The sequence below is a fragment of the Hylobates moloch genome, unplaced genomic scaffold, assembly GCF_009828535.3.
Source record: "Hylobates moloch isolate HMO894 unplaced genomic scaffold, HMol_V3 SCAFFOLD_3, whole genome shotgun sequence".
Classification (NCBI taxonomy): domain Eukaryota; kingdom Metazoa; phylum Chordata; class Mammalia; order Primates; family Hylobatidae; genus Hylobates; species Hylobates moloch.
In genome coordinates this window covers 94,622,250-94,640,452 of record NW_026652278.1, presented here as the reverse complement: position 1 = coordinate 94,640,452, position 18,203 = coordinate 94,622,250, and the positions used below count along the sequence as shown (strand labels likewise).

Here is an 18,203-nt window from a genome sequence, read left to right as displayed (position 1 = left end):
ACCGTCCAAGGTAATTTATAGATTCAATGCCATCCCCATCAACCTACCAATGACTTTCTTCACAGAATTGGAAAAAACTACTTAAAGTTCATATGGAACCAAAAAAGAGCCCGCATCACCAAGTCAATCCTAAGCCAAAAGAACAAAGCTGGAGGCATCATGCTACCAGACTTCAAACTATACTACAAGCCTACAGTAACCAAAACAGCATGGTACTGGTACCACAACAGAGACATAGATCAATGGAACAGAACAGAGCCCTCAGAAATAATGCCACATATCTACAACTATCTGATCTTTGAGAAACCTGACAAAAACAAGCAATGGGGAAAGGATTCCCTATTTAATAAATGGTGCTGGGAAAACTGGCTAGCCATATGTAGAAAGCTGAAACTGGATCCCTTCCTTACACCTTATACAAAAATTAATTCAAGATGGATTAAAGACTTACATGTTAGACCTAAAACCATAAAAACCCTAGAAGAAAACCTAGGCAATACCATTTAGGATATAGGCATGGGCAAGGACTTCATGTCTAAAACACCAAAAGCAATGGCGACAAAAGCCAAAATTGACAAATGGGATCTAATTAAACTAAAGAGCTTCTGCAGAGCAAAAGAAACTACTATCAGAGTGAACAGGCAACCTACAAAGTGGGAGAAAATTTTCGCAACCTACTCATCTGACAAAGGGCTAATATCCAGAATCTACAATGAACTCAAACAAATTTACAAGAAAACAACAAACAACCCCATCAAAAAGTGGGCAAAGGATATGAACAGACACTTCTCAAAAGAAGACATTTATGCAGCCAAAAAACACATGAAAAAATGTTCATCATCACTGGCCATCAGAGAAATCCAAATCAAAACCACAATGAGATACCATCTCACACCAGTTAGAATGGCGATCATTAAAAAGTCAGGAAACAACAGGTGCTGGAGAGGATGTGGAGAAATAGGAACACTTTTACACTGTTGGTGGGACTGTAAACTAGTTCAACCATTGTGGAAGTCAGTATGGCGATTCCTCAGGGATCTAGAACTAGAAATACCATTTGATCCAGCTATCCCATGACTGGGCATATACCCAAAGGACTGTAAATCATGCTGCTATAAAGACACATGCACACGTATGTTTACTGCAGCACTATTGACAATAGCAAAGACTTGGAACCAAGCCAAATGTCCAACAACGATAGACTGGATTAAGAAAATGTGGCACATATACACCATGGAATACTATGCAGCCATAAAAAATGAGTTCATGTCCTTTGTAGGGACATGGATGAAACTGGAAATCATCATTCTCAGTAAACTATCACAAGGACAAAAAACCAAACACTGCATGTTCTCACTCATAGGTGGGAATTGAACAATGAGAACACCTGGACACAGGAAGGGGAACATCACACTCCGGGGACTGTTGTGGGGTGGGGGTAGGGGGGAGGGATAGCATTAGAAGATATACCTAATGCTAAATGACGAGTTAATGGGTGCAGCACACCAACATGGCACATGTATATATATGTAACAAACCTGCACATTGTGCACACATACCCTAAAACTTAAAGTATAATAATGATAAAATAAGATAAAATAAAGAACCACCTCAGTCATGCCCCTTCTCTCTCTGAGACCTTTTTCGTCTTTGGTTCACTTTTCAGCTCTGTTCTATGTGCATTTCTTCTCTCTTTTTCTTTTCAAATTTCAAGGATAATACATCAACCACAAGCTGATGAATATGGGGAACAGACAGAGAACTGTTCTCTGACCCCTACATGCCTCCTTCCCATGAATACTCATCACCAAGGACAGAGTACTGCAAACAGCCTCTGTTAGTGAAGTACTATCTCGCAAAAAAAAGCCTGAGCGTCCCACCCCCAAGCCTGTTGTAAGGCACAGCCTGTTTTTTTTTTTATTGTCAGATGCATTGTGCTCAGCTTGTAGCTTCACGTCAAGAAAAAAATCCATGCTTCTTTAAGGTCCCTCGTGGAGAATGGCTTTTCAGACTCACGGGTTTCTCCTGGGTGAAAGCCCAGCATTTGACTGTCTTTCTGTCTTAACTTTCCTACTTCTCTGTGCTTCATCAATAAAAGCAAAGCGTCTACTCACAAACCTAAAAAAAAAAAAAGAAAGAAAAGAAAATTTCCAAAGCAACTTACTAGGAAACATGTTGCTTTTGACTGTCTGGAAGAGGTTACAACTTGGATTGAACTGCGATTTTTGAGTGAGCCGAGGAGTATGCAAAGAAGGCAGGTAGATGGAGGTAAACTAGTAATAGGAGGGGTTTATACTTAGAGAACTGAGGTCAACGATGAATACTTTGCAGTGTTCTAAGTGCCTTTTATGGGTTAACCCACTTAATTCTCACAGCAATCCTTATAAGGTGGTTTTTACTGCTCCACTTTTACAGATGAGGAAACAGAGGCACAGAGAATTTCAATGGCTTGCTGAGGGTTGTATGAGTGTTGAATTGGGCTTTGAACCCAGGCTTTCAGCTCCTGAGGCTGCCCATGGAACGGCTACATGGAACAGCCTTGGCAAATGTTACTTTTGCAGCCGGAATGGCTACATAGGTGTATGTGGACGTGACTTCCTTCTGCGGGCTCATGGTGAACCCCTGAATGAGCCAGATGAACCTCCCCTCAGGCAGGGACAGAGATATTAATTCAGAGAGACCATCTGTGGGAAAGTGTTCTGTGACATGAAACAGAGAGGAAGGGCGGCATGGTGGACAGACAAAAATGTCGCTTCCTGGTCGAGTGCCAGTGGGTGCCATCACCCGCCAGTTCTCCAGTGCCTCTCAGATGCCAGCTCCAAAGGTCCTATCATGCTTTCGTGCCAGCCCTGGTTACCGGGAGGAAGAGAATGTGGACTTTTTTGGGTTTAAAACAAAAAGAAGTTGATACTGGGAGAACAGTCTGCTTCTCTACAACATAAAGGGATCTTTCTTGGGATCTTCTGGAGGCCTATCAATAGTGCCGTTCCAATTTTCTTCTCTCCTGTGGAGGTGGGGTGGGTGGAGGGAAGCATGAAATGAAATAAATAACATAATGAAATCAGGAGAAGGACTACTGAAGAGAGACAGACCGGTAGAGGAAGACAAGTCTGGGATTCAGGGAGAGGGGATTTGGGAGGGGCTCCCAAGAAGGCGGGGTGGCCCGAGAAGCACCCTGACCTCAGGCTTCAGTTACATGGAGATATGTCTGATGGAACAGAGTGGCCAGGGAGACTTTGTACTTAACATCCATGGGTCTCTGTTTGCTCTTTTTACCCGCAGCCTGTTTCCAGCTGTTTCCAACTTCAAAAGGATTAAAGGATTGTGGCTTACTTCAGGAGTCAGAGAGTAGGAGGGTATTTATGGCTGATCCCAAGGCTTAGGAGCCAGAGAAGGAAGGAAACCTTGATCCCAAGAAACAGGTGGGTTCAGTGGAAATCAAAGCAATGGGACAAGCCCAAGAATTCTTGGAAGAAAATGAATTAATGGACCCAAGTCAGAAAAGCAGCCTAGGGGAGGCCATCTGGAGGCCGCGCCCCTGCAACAACCCTGCCCCCATCCCTGGGGAAGTTTCTTCTCTTGGACCCGCTCACTAGGTTCTGGGAGTGAGACGTCCTACTCCCATGTCTAGGAAGTGTGGAGAGACCAAGGAGTCTCTACAGCCTTTTCCTGGGGAGAAAAGAGTCTAGAATCCCATGCTAGAACTGAAAGGCATTTTCCAGGAGAAATATTAGGGTGATGAAATATAATGTAGCAAGTAGAAACATTCAGGGTACCAATTTGAGCTCCCTGCAGTCAAATGATCAGGCAAATGGGAAATCCAAAGGATGAAACAGGAAAGACTAGAACTCAGGCTCATGGGAGGTCATTCTTGAGCCAGGTGGGATGATGTTTGCTTGTGAATTCAGACTTGATGCGCAGGAAATCCATGTTGACTAAGTTTGAAGATGGGAGACAGGAAGGAGACTTGTTTGGCTGATTCAGGAGGAACTGGTTAAGGTCTGAAACAGGAGACAGGCGTCTGGGAAAGGGAAACTGGCAGAGGGGTGGGATTGAGATCAGTATCTCCCCAGCTGTGTCCCCTCCCACCACGAGTTTTGGAATCATTTAGTGCACCTATTTACAGTGTGAACTCCCGGGCTCCTCCAGATCTGCTAACCTAGGATTTCTGGTGGCATGGCTCGGGAATCTGCATTTTAAGAAACACTCCAAAACTTTAACATTCCTCCACATATTAATACTGGAGAATGCCTGGTTTCAGTTTTACAATTTATTGTCTAGAAATTTGGGTACCTGGATGTTAAATGACAACAAGATTCCAATTATTTTCAAGAACTATGAATACTGAACATCCAAGAACAAGCCACAGTGCTGTAATTGAATAAACCTATTACAATAATAATATTCCTGACACACACAATCGCTATATTGCTGCATGAGAATGAGGTACAAATGTGAACCTGCTTACCTACAGGATTGCATTCATGTTATTGTAAAATAATTTAACTCAGGTTTTCTGCGGCCAACAGGGAGGTGAGGCATGAGCTGGAAGGGTGTTGTAAGGACACAGCTGAAAAACACCCGCTCCTCACTAGCACAGGATCTGGGTGGTTAGGTGTGCTGTTTCCTGCAGCTGAGTTGCCAGAGAAATGAGATGTCAGAACTAATCTCTTCCTTTCCTGGGTAGAAGGTGAAGTCAGCAGCTGGTCCTGGCTGTTCTGCCCCATGTGGGTGTCCTCTTTAAAGTTCTGTCTCCCTGATACCTTCCTTCCAGAAGCCTAGTATACTTATCATTGAACTTACTAGATCGCTGCTGCTCCCTTTGCATGACCTGCTGGGCATGAAAGAGATAGTCGGGTCATGGGCAGTACAGCCGTGCAGACATGTGCAGGAAGATTCTATTCTGGGACCAAAGAGCTGGACGCTGGACAGTCCAGACCTCTCATTTTGCTAGTGAGGAATGAGGCTTTGAGACTGAAAATGACTTGCCTAAAGGCTCGGGACTCGTGCAGGGCAGTTCAGCACCTTGAACGCAGGTTCCCTAACTCTCACCACCCTGCCTGTCTTTTCCATCATATGCCTGCATTCACTGAACTCTGGCTGGGCAGGTGAGCAGGTGACTTGGGGGAATCGTGTGCCAGGCACACCTGAGCCTATGAATCACTTCCTGCTATTTCACACAGCCCCATTCACCACACAGCCTCTCTTAAGGATCATACCATTTTAGTGGTATATTTCGGTCCCAAGACACTTGGAGTCAGTATTGGTGGCAGGATGCTTCAGCACTTTTTCTTTTTTTTTTTTTTTTGAGACAGAGTCTTGCTCTGTCACCCAGGCTGGAGTGCAGTGGCATGATCTCTGCTCACTGCAAGCTCCGACTCCCAGGTTCATGTCATTCTCCTGCCTCAGCCTCCCGAGTAGCTGGGACTACAGGCGCCCGCCACCACACCCGGCTAATTTTTTGTATTTTTAGTAGAGACGGGGTTTCACCGTGTTAGCCAGGATGGTCTCGATCTCCTGACCTTGTGATCCGCCCGCCTCGGCCTCCCAAAGTGCTCGGATTACAGGCTTGAGCCACCGCGCCCGGCCGCTTCAGCAGTTTTGAGAGCATCATGGCACATCTCTTACTCTGTTGATTTCATGCACCCTCTTATTATTGAATATCCCCCTGCTTCATTTTTCCACACCCATTTGCTATTTTTTAGCAAGTGTTCTTATTCACTGTGGCCAAGGGGACCGACATTAAATTCCAACATTGCTTGTGGCAACTTTGAAGGGCTGAGGTAATGTAGCTGTGGAAATAAAGCAAGGTTTCTGGGGACAGACGTGAGTACACTCAGTTCAGTCGGGTTCCATTGGTATGTGCTGAGGTCACCAGCAAAGGCTGGGACCTTCTTGGGAGACTAGACTTAGTCCCTGACCATAAGGACTGTGTTTCCAAAGAAGTTTCTGGGCTGTACTGGAGCATCCTCAAGTTCTTTACACTTAAAAAAGAATAGCAATGCCCTATAAGAGTCTGACAGGAGAAGTAGGAGGGTAACATACTCTGAGCCCTTGTTAGTTCACCACCCAGTTGCCAGGTAGCATCAGAAACCACGAGGGAATATGTTTAAAAAGGCATCTCTCGTCTTCTCTATAGGTGATCTTCATTTCAGCATAAGTAGATATGAAGCTGTCTAATTGTCAGTTAAAACAAATCCTTTAAAGGAGTTTATCTTCAGTTTGAAAAACTCTCCCAAACATCAAATGAGTATGCTTAGCTCCTAGCCAAAAACACTCTATTGCTCTACAGGGGGACGATAGACCTTAGAGTGCCCATGGTTCCTAGCCAAGTACGAGCGATTTGGCAAGTTCACCAGGGCAGACTGCTAGATAATTCTTCTGAAAGTTGTCCTAGAATAGTGAAAGCTTTTACTCTAAAGGCTTTATCTAAGAAAGCCTCAAAGATCCCACACCATGGCAAATGCCACATTTTTCTTTTTGGAACAGATAAATGATCCCATCAAGAATAGACCCTGTGGTTGCCAGAAGAGAATGAAATTTTTAGTAGAAATGCAGTCATCACTTCACTCAGTAAGAAAGAAGGGGGAAAAGGTGTTAGTGGCATATAACCAACTATAATAGCCTCAGCTATGTGAAACTCTTTATACGTCTTGGAATTTTTGAAGCTGAAGTTGTCTATGCCAAGATACACTTGGGCAATACAACCTGAGAAAACAAAGTTTTAAATAAAGCATTCTGACATCTTTTGCTAATGACACATGCAATTTTGTAATATACCAAGCTTACGTCTTTCCTTCCAGCTTAGGAGAGTGCAACACCATACATGTCTGGCCCCAAACCAGGAAGAAAGCTAGGCTTGACCTCACCCCCAGAGTCTCTGTGGCAGTGAATCCAAGAGGGCTAGACACAGAGAGAGAATTATAATAATACAACACCCCCTCAAGCTGAGTGGTTGGGGGAGCCTGTTCACATTCTCTAGGTTTTTAAATGTAAATATGTACAAAGACTTGAGCATGGAATGGACAATGCCGTTGTGAAGTCATTCTCGACCCCACATGAAGGTGGGGTAAGCTCTTCTTCATGCTTCAAGAAGTTACCCAGGAAAACCAAAGTCATCTTCCTGTAGGCTGATCACAGTGAGATCTCCATTTTGGCTCCAAGAGCCAGACTCAGAGTTAATATGATTTTCTACAGTTTAAACATTCCAATTAAATACCTGCATCTATTTTTTTGGAAGAAAGAAAGCAGAACATTTATTTCAGTTATAGAAATAAGCATGTCTTTGGCTTGTATTAAAGGCTGTTGGTCTCCTAAGCTCTGTTCAAAATTCACAGCACAGGAATTTACAGAATTTTCATAAAAGCAATTGAAATTACAGCATCTCCATGAACTCCCAGGGTGTACTTCTATTAACAAAAGATGTTTTGCTTTACTCACACCTGCTCAGTTCTCCATGGGGGCTCAAGTGATACACATTCCAATAGAGCAGCGTCAATAAAATCAAATAAAAATGAAGTTCCAGGGAAGGGAGTGGAGATATACAATATTACCGCAGAAAGTGCATTTGAGAAGAAGCTGAGTTATTGGAACTGGTTTTTAAAGGAGAAAATTGTTAGAGAAAAATAGATTTTCAACCATAAATCATACAATTTTGACTTTTGTTGAGTACTCTACCAGGTAATCTTAACATACCTTCTCTATGTTTCTCTCTCTGTGTGTGTGTGTGTGTGTGTGTGTGTGTGTGTTTGTGTTTGTGTGTGTGCATGCACATGTGTGTAGGGTGGATATGGAAAGGGTACAGGGATAGGGAAAGTTTAGAAGAGGTAGGAGAAAAGAACGAAGGAGCTAGCAAAGTAGGAATTCTTTCTCTTTGCCTGTTACTGGAAAGAATTAAGGAACCTTTGTGAAGTCTGCCTAAGTTAATGTGTTTGTGTTTGTTAGATTATTGTCTTCAGAAAACTCATGTTTTCTTTGCTCAAAGTTCATGAAATCCCACTTCTAAGAGGACCCTGTCTATGGAGAAACAAGGAAAGAACTTAATTCCTTCTAATTGCAACACATTCCGTTTGATACCATATTGATATTTCTGAGGTTTTCTTGTTGTTCTGGGAGTCCAAAAACATAAAGAGCCTGCTTGATGCAGAGTATTACATTAATAGCCATCTTCCCTCCACATCCACAAATGACACAGATCACATTGGATTTCAACAGATAAGATCCCTTGCCCTTTAAGAGATGGCTGCTTATTGGAAGCAGAACAATGACAAATATGCAAGTGACAGGAAAGTTTTATTTGTGAGAGGAAAAGTACTTTGGTATTGACAATCTCTTGCAGCTTTCAAAGGAAGCGGGGTGTCTCAAGAGGGCCCTTGGTGCACTAAAATCTCAGACTTCACCACTATACAACTCATCTATGTAACCAAAAACCATTTGTACCTCAAAAATATTTGAAATAAAAGAAAATAGTTTAAAAAAAAAACTGGCCCCAAAATTAAGAGGGCCTTTCGCAGAGTGAAGTGCTGGAGATGAAGATGACAGATTGGAGGAATCTGGGGAGACCTCTGCAGAGGACAGGGGGGTATCAGTTGGCAGGGTGGTGAGGGGAGACCCTGGAGTGAGGAAGGACCCACATAGAAGAGCTGTAAACGGGAAAGAAAGGGAATGAGATGAGGCTTCAGGAGGGTGTTCCTGGATGAGCAGGTCTGTGCAAACCTATGCCAAAGGCCCAGGGAGCTGAGAAGCTGAAGAAAGAGGGTGATAAATCCAGTTTCTCAAAGAGAAACATTTAACAGGGACTTAAGAACAGAAGCCATGTCTCAGGCGGCCATGAGATGGTGGATCACTGCACTGTTACCCCGCAGACCCAGGGCTTATACACTACAGGGAATTTGCCTAAGGGCAGGATTTATGGTAAGTATGTGATTATGATAACAGCATGGTTATTTTGACCTAAGGGCAGGACTTATGGGAAGTATATGTGAAAGTAGAAATCCTAGAGACAGGCTAGGTGCAGTGGCTCACACCTGTAATTCCAGTGCTTTGGGAGGCTGAAGTGGGAGGATTGTTTGAGGCCAGGACTTCAACACCAGCAGGGACGATACAGCGAGACCTTGTCTTCACAAAAAGTTTAAAAAAATCAGCCAGGTGCAGTGGCCCATACCTCTAGTCCTAGCTGCTAGGGAGGCTGAGGTGGGAAGATTCCTTGAGCCTGGGAGTCTGAGACTACAGTAAACTATGATTATGCCACTGCACTTCAGCCTTGGCAACAGTGTGAGACTCTGTCTCTAAGAAGAGAAAAAAAGAAATCTTAGAGGCATTCTCAGAATTTGGGTTAGTCAACATGGTGGCGAAACAGACTCGTAGGTGCAATGAGGACTTTTGTTGATTTTCCATTCATTCATTTATTCCTTACTATGCCCCTTTGGTGAGCCAGGGTATGTTTTAGGTGCTGGAGATAAAGCCGACTCCACCCTAAAGGATCTTCAGTGAAGTCTCTTACTTCTTACTGATGCCTCCTGGAATAGATTTTCTCTTGGACAGGAAGAGAAATGCTCTGAGACTCGCCAAGACTGGCGCAGGGTGAGAACACAGGACGCTGCCAGCAAGGACAGCCACACCTTGTTACTCACATTTCAGGAGGGGTGTCCATAAAGAAAAAAAACAACGTCTTGGCTCTTACTTGTCATAATTGACTTCTTGACCAAGAATTGTAAGCATCTAAGTGTAGGAAGAACATGCATAGCTGCTCAGGAATGTGGAGGGGAAGGGAATAATTTGCTTTGGATAGGGTTGGTCCCTTCTCAATGTGTTGTGGTGGAGTTTTTTTTAGTTCACTTGTTCTTTCACCTTGGTCTGGAATGGTCTTTGGAGTTTAAGCCTCTAGAGCAGCTGTTCTTATGGGAGGTGTCTCAACAAACTGGTGTGTTGGAATGTGTTGTGAGGAATGCAGTAATTTCTTACTAATAATAAAGATCCAAAATTGTGCAAATGAATGCACCACATTTTTTAAATGAATAATGTGAAAACCATAGATACTTGAAAACAGACCCCTACAAAAGGCCTCTATTTTTTTCATTGCTGTGACACCAGTGACAGTTGATGTTTACATACATGATCCAGTGGGTGTTCCCAGCTTGATAGCTAGAAGTGTGAGTAAGGAAAAGGGGCTTGCTTCCTGATTCACTAGAAGCCAATACAACAACACCAAGTTTTTGAAAAAAGAAGAGCTTTTTATTGCAAGTCAATTCACAAGGAGACAGGAGACCATCTCAAATCTGTCTCCCTGTCCTGGCTTTCAGGCAGTAATTTTATTAGAAAAGGTTTAGGGGGTGGATTTCAGGATTAGCAGGTGATTGGTGGAAGGAAAGGGGAGATTTGGAAAGTTCTTGGGCATGCACAATTATCTCTTCATGCCTCCTCATGGGTCCCATGTGCAAATCCAGGGGGAGTTGGTATGAAACACGTGATGGAAATTCAGGCTGTGACGTCAGCAAGCTAATTCTACATAAACTCCAGTCAGCCATATTGGTCCCAACCAATTTTAGCCAGTTTTGTTATCTTACAAGTGGAGAGAGTTTCAGCATTTTAATAAGTTGTGCTTTTTAAAATTTGTCATCCTGCAAGCTCAAGAATTTCTGTTAATCATTGGTTTCTTTAACTCTCTGAGGTATAGTTTCATAACTCTGCTCATTTTGTCTTATTCAAGAAGGAAAAGCAAGTGAATGAGAGAGATATCAGGTGCATTATCATTCCTCAAGGCTAAATCTGGGCTCATGGGAAAAGTGCTGTGATTGATTGATAATGTCTGCCATGGATGTGGGTATGGGTGTGGTAGTGCATCACCAGGTTTTTACCACGTCGGCATTATGTATTTCTGAGTTTTCTGGCGTTGTGTCCCTTTGTTTTGCTTATGTTGTAGTCACCTGTATTGTGTCTTAAATAGTTTTGATTCACTCATATCACCTTGCCTGGCCAAGTCTTGCAGTGAATGGCACTCAAGAGATGTTAGAATTCAATTGACCTTACACTTAACTCAGTGTTCCTAACTCGTGAGATCCTTAATAGCTATTGACAGTGTCATGAAAGTGACACCCATGGAAACCTATGTCCATAGAACACTGAATATAGAGTAGGTACACACATGTTTTTCTCATTAATTTTACTAATAAAATATAATACATTTGAATCAAGAGTGAAACTATATTTTATCAGAAATTTCAGGGAATACAGTGTTCTTGATTTTTTGTTTCAGAGCCAATGCTTTTTGGAACCTATTGAGCATGCATGTCCACTTTCCTGACTTGTTAAACACAGTCCAAATGACAAAATGGAAACTGTGGGAGCACCTCATAGTCCTCACTCTAACAATCATTTGGATAGAGAAGACTGCATCTAAACAATACTAACCCAAGACAGCCACTAGAAGCTGCTCTAAAAGAGAGAGAGAGAGAACTCAGTTTCTCAGAGTATTTTGTTGATAATGACCTCTTTATGAAAATAGGTTAGAAAAATCCAGTGATTGAAGGTTCTAGTAATAGGTAATTATCTAGGTAATAGGTAATTATCTGGTAATGATCTATCCAGGGATAGATAATTCTAGGTTTTTCTATCTAGTTGCCCAAATGTGAATAAGAGGTTAGAACCCTGAAACTATTGAGCATTTGATATAAATTATACTCTTCCTTAGCTTGCAAGTGCTAAGCCTGGATTCCTTGTATTTCTGAAGTATTCCTTAACACTTTATTCTTCTAGCATTTGAAAATAGTCAATGACCATGTTGAATAAGGCAGCACCACTTGTCCAGTAAATTCACCCCCAGCTTGAAGAATCCTATAAAGCAAGCAAATAAATAAAAATAATTATACTTACAAGATGTTTGAATGAAATCCTTCTTTAGAGAGGTAGCATCATGGATATGTGGAGAACATGGAATTTGGAGCTAGATTACCTAGGTTCAAATTCCAGCTCCAATATTTGTAAGTTGTGACCTTGGGCAAGTATTTAACCTGTGAGCTTCACTTTCCTCATCTGTAAAAAAGAACAGTATTCAGAAAATATTGCATATTCTGGTATGTGGACAGGGTGTCTAGAATGTCATTACAAGGAATGGCTGGAACACCATGTAAGCTGATGGGAAGTCATTAACATCATCTTTATGTTAATCAACCAATTACAGCGAATTTCTCTCTGAATATTGGATTGACTGATGCATATGCAAAGGTCTACTTTGTATTACTGTTCTTTAATTATATATAAGTGAGGTCTAATTTTCACCGTGTGCATGCCTAGAGAAGTCAATTCTCATGTACACATGGCCTTTCTAGCTATATGATCCATATTTATGTTCTCATTAATGACCAAATTCTCAAGTCTTAGTTTTTTTTTAAGTGGCTTAAAATTCAGTTCTTACAGGATAAAAGATGATGTGGGTCTGGGGTTCATTCCTGGAGGCAGAGTAAACGTGAAGCACCCTCTGGCATGGGAACTGGTACCGGGGAGACGCTGGACCCCATTTTGGAGCAACCATGAAGCAATGTGATCAAGGGGCAGTTCAAAGTGGAGCTAAGGAAGGAAGCTAGAGCTCAGCTCAATGGAAACAGTATGAGTCCACAGGTCAGAGGGTCAGGAAACAGGTCTAGGGCCATGGCCTTGGACAATCAGGAACAGGTGAGGAAGGGAAATGACCAGCAAGATATGGACTGAGGCAAATATTTTGGCATGCAGGCTGGGAGCACAGAGAACATGCTGGGGCTTTTCCAATAGGTGCCAACATTGTGGAGTGGGAATAGCCCCTCTAGCTTGGAGGCTTCTGCAAACGATCTCACTTAAGGTCTTCTCAGGTGCATTATTTATACCATCTAATTATCTGAGTTAGTAAGGAGTTTCTATTTCTTCAGAAACTTCACACAGACATCTTGAAGTTTGAGATTGAATTGAGCAGGCCTGGAACTTAAACCATAACATCTTCCCTTCTCTAGGCCTCCATACCTCAATGGAGGATGCTGCTGGGGATAAAACACCTTCAAAATGATTTATCCTCATAAGTCACATGGGTGACATTGTTAAGCACCACGTAATGCAGTGACCAAAGTTTGCTACAGATCCCAGGGGCTTGGGTGTACAAAGTGAAGTTGGACAGGTTGGCCTCATGCCAAACTGGGGTCTTCATTGTGTCCTTAACCCTTTCCCCTCCTGTGGTCAGTGTCATCCTGCTTTCTAACCCACCCACCATTGCAACAGCTATGCCCATTGAGCTTTAGTACTTGCTGACTTCACAGTATGTACTAACTCCTTTACATATAAGAGGTGATTCAATCCTTGCAACAATCCTAAGCATAGTATTATTATTACCCCATTTTATGGATGAAGAAAATGAGGCTCATAAAGATTAAGTAACTTGCACAAGGTCACTTAACTGCCTGGGAAGTAAATCCAATTCTGTAGGACAACAAAGCCAAGGCTTTTCACCACCCTGCTCAAGTTCTAATAAGAATGAATTATAGATACAGGTGAATCCATTATACTCGGTGAATGTAAGTTTTAGGCAAGATGTTGTCCACTCTCAGGATTTACATTTTAAGATCTTATCTTCAACTGTGGAACAAAAGTTGGGGTCCCAAATGAAAAGGATAGGAGGCAGCAGGCAGGAGAGGGCTGGGTGACAGTGGAATTATAGATTCTTCTTTTAGAATGACTGGAGTGGATGTTCTGAAAAGGTTGCTAGGCTCTGCCCTACCTCCTCCAGAGAGATCCAGAAGGAAGACCAGCCCAGGGCTGCCTGGGTGCCCCTGTCAAACCTATTTTCAGGCCGGGCACAATGGCTCATGCCTGTAATCCCAGCACTTCAGGAAGTCGAGGCGGGCAGATGGCTTGAGGTCAGGAGTTTGAGACCAGCCTGACCAACATGGCAAAACCCCATCTCTACTAAAAATACAAAAATTAGCCAGGCATGGTGATGCATGCCTGTAGTTCCAACTACTCAGGAGGCTGAGGCAGAAGAATCGCTTGAACATGGGAGGTGGAGGTTGAAGTGAACTAAGATCGAACCACTGCACTCCGGCCTGGGCGACAGAAACAAACAAACGAAAACCTATTTTCAGAACCTGCACATATTTGGCCAACTTTCTTAGCAACTCGCCCTGTGGCCCGGACCCCCACTGTGACCTAACGCAGCTGAGTACCTGGAGCTTTTCCTCCTGCTCTCCAGCCTCGGTCCTCACATCTTAGCCTTTCCCCTTCCTCCCATCTCTTTTCCTTATCTGGCACATATGACGCTACTCCTAATAACAGTAGCAAACAGAGCATATTTACACCCTACATATATTAATGCATTCAATTCTATTTTCTTAGCATTTAGAAATTTTAAAAATGCTGTAATCCTCCCTTTGTTCTCATCCCAAAGTGCATTCTTAGGTTCCTTGTATCATTTTGGCCTCTGACAATGTTTGTGACAACAAAGTGCATCACCAGAATGTAACTTCTTTGCAAGCACAGGTAGTGTTTTCTTCTGAATTCTTCTGTTGCCTCTACTCTGCTCCTCCTTCACCTCCCCACCTCTCCACCACTCACCTTCTCCTAAGAGCTCTACTCTAGCATTTGCTGCATGTTCCAGACCATTCCAGGAGCTTGCCAGTGAAGTCATTAATTCTTTCTTTCTTCTTCTTCTTCTTTTTTTTTTTTTTTTTAAAGAGACAGGGTCTTGCTCTATCACCCAGGCTGAAGTGCATCAGCGCAACCATGGCTCACCGTAACCTTGAACTCCTAGGCTGAAGCCTCCCAAGTAGCTAGGACTACAGGTGTGCACCACCATGCCTGCCACATTTTTAAATTTTTTGTAAAGATGGAGTCTCGGTATGTTGCCCAGGCTGGTCTCAAACTCCTGGTCTCAAGCGATTCTCCTGCCTTGGCCTCCTGAGTAGTTGGGATTATAATTGTGAAGACCACACTGGACCTTAATTCTATTTTCTCCCACCCTCCTTCTTTCTTTTCCACCACATATTTGCAGAATCGTGATTGTCCCTCAAAATTGGCTCCAAATGTTTCTCTATTTATTTAAGGAGTAAGGTCATCAGCCCTGAAACCCGATTCTGGCCATAGACACATCTCTCCAGGCTGTGTTGGTAACTAACCTGTCACTTGGGAAGAGCCATAAATGATGACCGTTGCACCCCACGCCCTCGCACTCCCTCACTGAGAGAAGTCTGTGGGCCATATGGAGGCTGCAGGCAGAGGCTGCTTCCGAGCTTCTCCCCTTCTCTCCCATTCCTTTCGAGAGAAAAAGGAAAGCCCTCAGCAGAGCTCCACGAACCTCCCTGGGCCAAAGTGTGAAACAAAGAAAATATCTTTACAACACACCATAAGTCACCATGAAACGCAGGCCATCATTTTCATGGTTTTGATAAATATGAGCTGTGCTGAAATTAGAGATCATAAATTTGGGAGCCAAGAGGAGATGACTTAGGTTTAATAGAACAAACTGCTACATGAAATCTGTCTTATTAAAGTTAATTAAAGGAAGTGGAAATGGTCATCTATTAACAGAATTTAGCCCTCCAAGGAATATCATTTGTGAATACAAATCCCTTCATATATACATGTGGGTATGATGTGTCTAGATATCTAGTGGGTCTATATTTATATATATATTTCATGATTTAAATAATGAGACTCAAATATATTTTTTCTGATCTGTTAATTACAAAGGTCTAAAGTAAACATTTTAAAGGTCTAGAATCAAATAATATTTCATTGTATGGTAATATAGATTAACAATCATAAAGAATAAAATTTTATAAATTTTTCCTAGTACCTACATGCCCACATATGCACACAGAGTAGGCCTGTTTTCCCATGTTATGTTTGCAACCCTTTCCTGGACAATTAATGCAGGACATATTTTAAAATGTCACTCTCCAAAGACATTAAGGAATCCCTTACAGACTTCTGTCTTCCAGATCACTAATATCTTGAGAAAGCAAATATAACAAGGTTATTTTTTAATATTAAAAATAAAAAGGTAAGAATATACATTCAAAAGCAGAGATAGTTACCTGTGCTATCTTAAATCACTTTGGAAAAAGTGAGTCTGCTTTTGAATATAGCCCATCATGAGTTTTATATTTAAATTAACCTCCTTATTTTTTATCTTCAAGCTCACCAACTGATGGATCCCAGCCTGCGGTAGTTAATCCTATGGATTTAGGAGAATTCAGGCCATCATTCCAAGACCTGGACTCCTTTGAATCGTTTCTGCTCTTATTGAGGTCTGAGCCCCTGTGGTGCATGAGCTGAAGGAACAATTAAAGATGAAGAGAAAAAGGAAAAAGAAGTTTCTTCAACTGAGTTGCCTAAATAAAAAAGCTGGTGCATGCCAAAAAATTTGCAAATCAAATCACTACACACTAATCTAGAATGTTAGCAAAAGTGTTGACATAGGGCTTAATTGCTGTAAGCTATACAGAGAAAGTGTCTGTCTATCTATTTGTTTACAAAATCAAAGTGTAAGGCTTTGGGGATTAAAGGCTATGTCTGGAATCTTACAAGAGTACAGCATTGTCTGTAGATGTGGTGGGATTTAACTTTCTTTCTTTCTTTCTTTTCTTTCTTTCTTTCTTTCTTTCTTTCTTTCTTTCTTTCTTTCTTTCCTTCTTTCTTTCTTTCTTTCTTTTTTTGAGACTAATTTTGCTCTGTTGCCCAGGCTGGAGGGCAGTGGCACGATCTCAGCTCACTGCAACCTCCGCCTCCCGGGTTCAAGCTATTCTCCTTCCTCAGCCTCCTGAGTAGCTGGTATTACAGGCACGTGCCACCGTGCCTGGGTAATTTTTGTATTTTTAGTAGAGACGGGGTTTCACCGTGTTGGTCAGACTTGTCTCGAACTCCTGACCTCGTGATTCACCCGCCTCAGCCTCCCAAGTGCTGGGATTACAGGCATGAGCCACTGCGCCCAGCCCAGGGTTTAACTTTCTTAACATCTTCCTCTGTTCTCCCATGCTGGTGGTGATACCAGAAATGGAAACAAAAGAGTGAGAAAAAAAAAACAAACAAACAAACAAACAAAACACAAGTGCACAACGATTTCCATTGATTTTTATTTTCAAATGTAAATTCTTGGCCATATACTAGAGAATCTAACAATCAGGAAATGGTTTAAAAGCTGAAGTACACTGTGAAAAATATGGCACAGTCATGAAAAATGTAAGCTGTGGATCAGGCATAGTGGCTCACACCTGTAATCCCAACACTTTGGGAGGCTGAGGCAGGATGATCACTTGAGGCCAGGAATTTGAGACCAGCTTGGGGTACATCATAAGACCCCCACCTCTACAAAAAAAAAAAAAAATCGCCAGGCTTTGAGGCATGCACCTGTAGTCCCAGCCACTTTGGGGGCTGAGGCAGGAGAATTGCTTGAGCACAGGAGTTTGAGGCTGCAGCGAGCTATGATCATGCCAGTGTACTCCAGCCTGGGCAAAAGAGCAAGACCCCTGTCCTCCCTTTCCCCAGCCCCTCAAAACGTAGGCTTGTAGTAACACGAAAACAAGGCTCAAGCTATAGGGTGGTTATTCAGCTGTGGTCTCCATCTTGGAACCCACGTTGCTCTGTGGTGCCCAACCTGGAACTGTGCCAATCACATTTCTACTTTGCCTGCTGGCTCCCTGTTTGATTCCACCAACAGAGGGCACTAGAGGGAGATTGAAGACGTGAGTGCAGAAAAGGGACATGCCCCTTTCTGTCTGCTGCCTGTCTTGGCAGAGATACCCACGTGGCCCTTCCCTCTGGACAAGCAGCTGGTCTCACTAGCACTTGGCTCCAGCCTCCAACTTTGTAGCTACATCTAGAACCAGCCCCACCGCCCCTCCTCTTGGAAGTGTCAACTTGAGCCCTGGTAGCATCCGCTCCCCAGAAGCGCAGGCCCCGGTTCTGCAACACCTCTCCCCCGCACACTTCTAGGTTCCAATTACCCCAACTTCTTTCCTTTCTTCCTCCAGCCCCAGGGGTGAGAGTTGCTTCCTAGGGTTACTATGCCTGTTTTATTTCAGGGCCCCTTTTCCGTAAAATCAAATTCTCTCTGCTAAATAATTAGTGTTAAAATAAATAAATAAATATTAGTTTATATTTTTCTATAAATAATTAGTTTATATTTTCTTGACTGATTAAACAAAATCAAGGAATAAAAATGTATGTACCGTGAACACAACCACATG

The 18,203-nt window shown here is 42.7% G+C and overlaps 1 long non-coding RNA gene across 1 annotated transcript; it reads left to right on the top strand.

Annotated features, from left to right (window-relative positions):
* Positions 1-13,806: 13,806 nt before the first annotated feature.
* On the top strand, positions 13,807-16,428 carry LOC131382963 (uncharacterized). The gene is made up of 3 exons (XR_009212596.1): positions 13,807-13,877; positions 14,405-14,496; positions 16,155-16,428. It is a non-coding gene; the product is annotated as an uncharacterized LOC131382963 (long non-coding RNA).
* Positions 16,429-18,203: the final 1,775 nt, after the last annotated feature.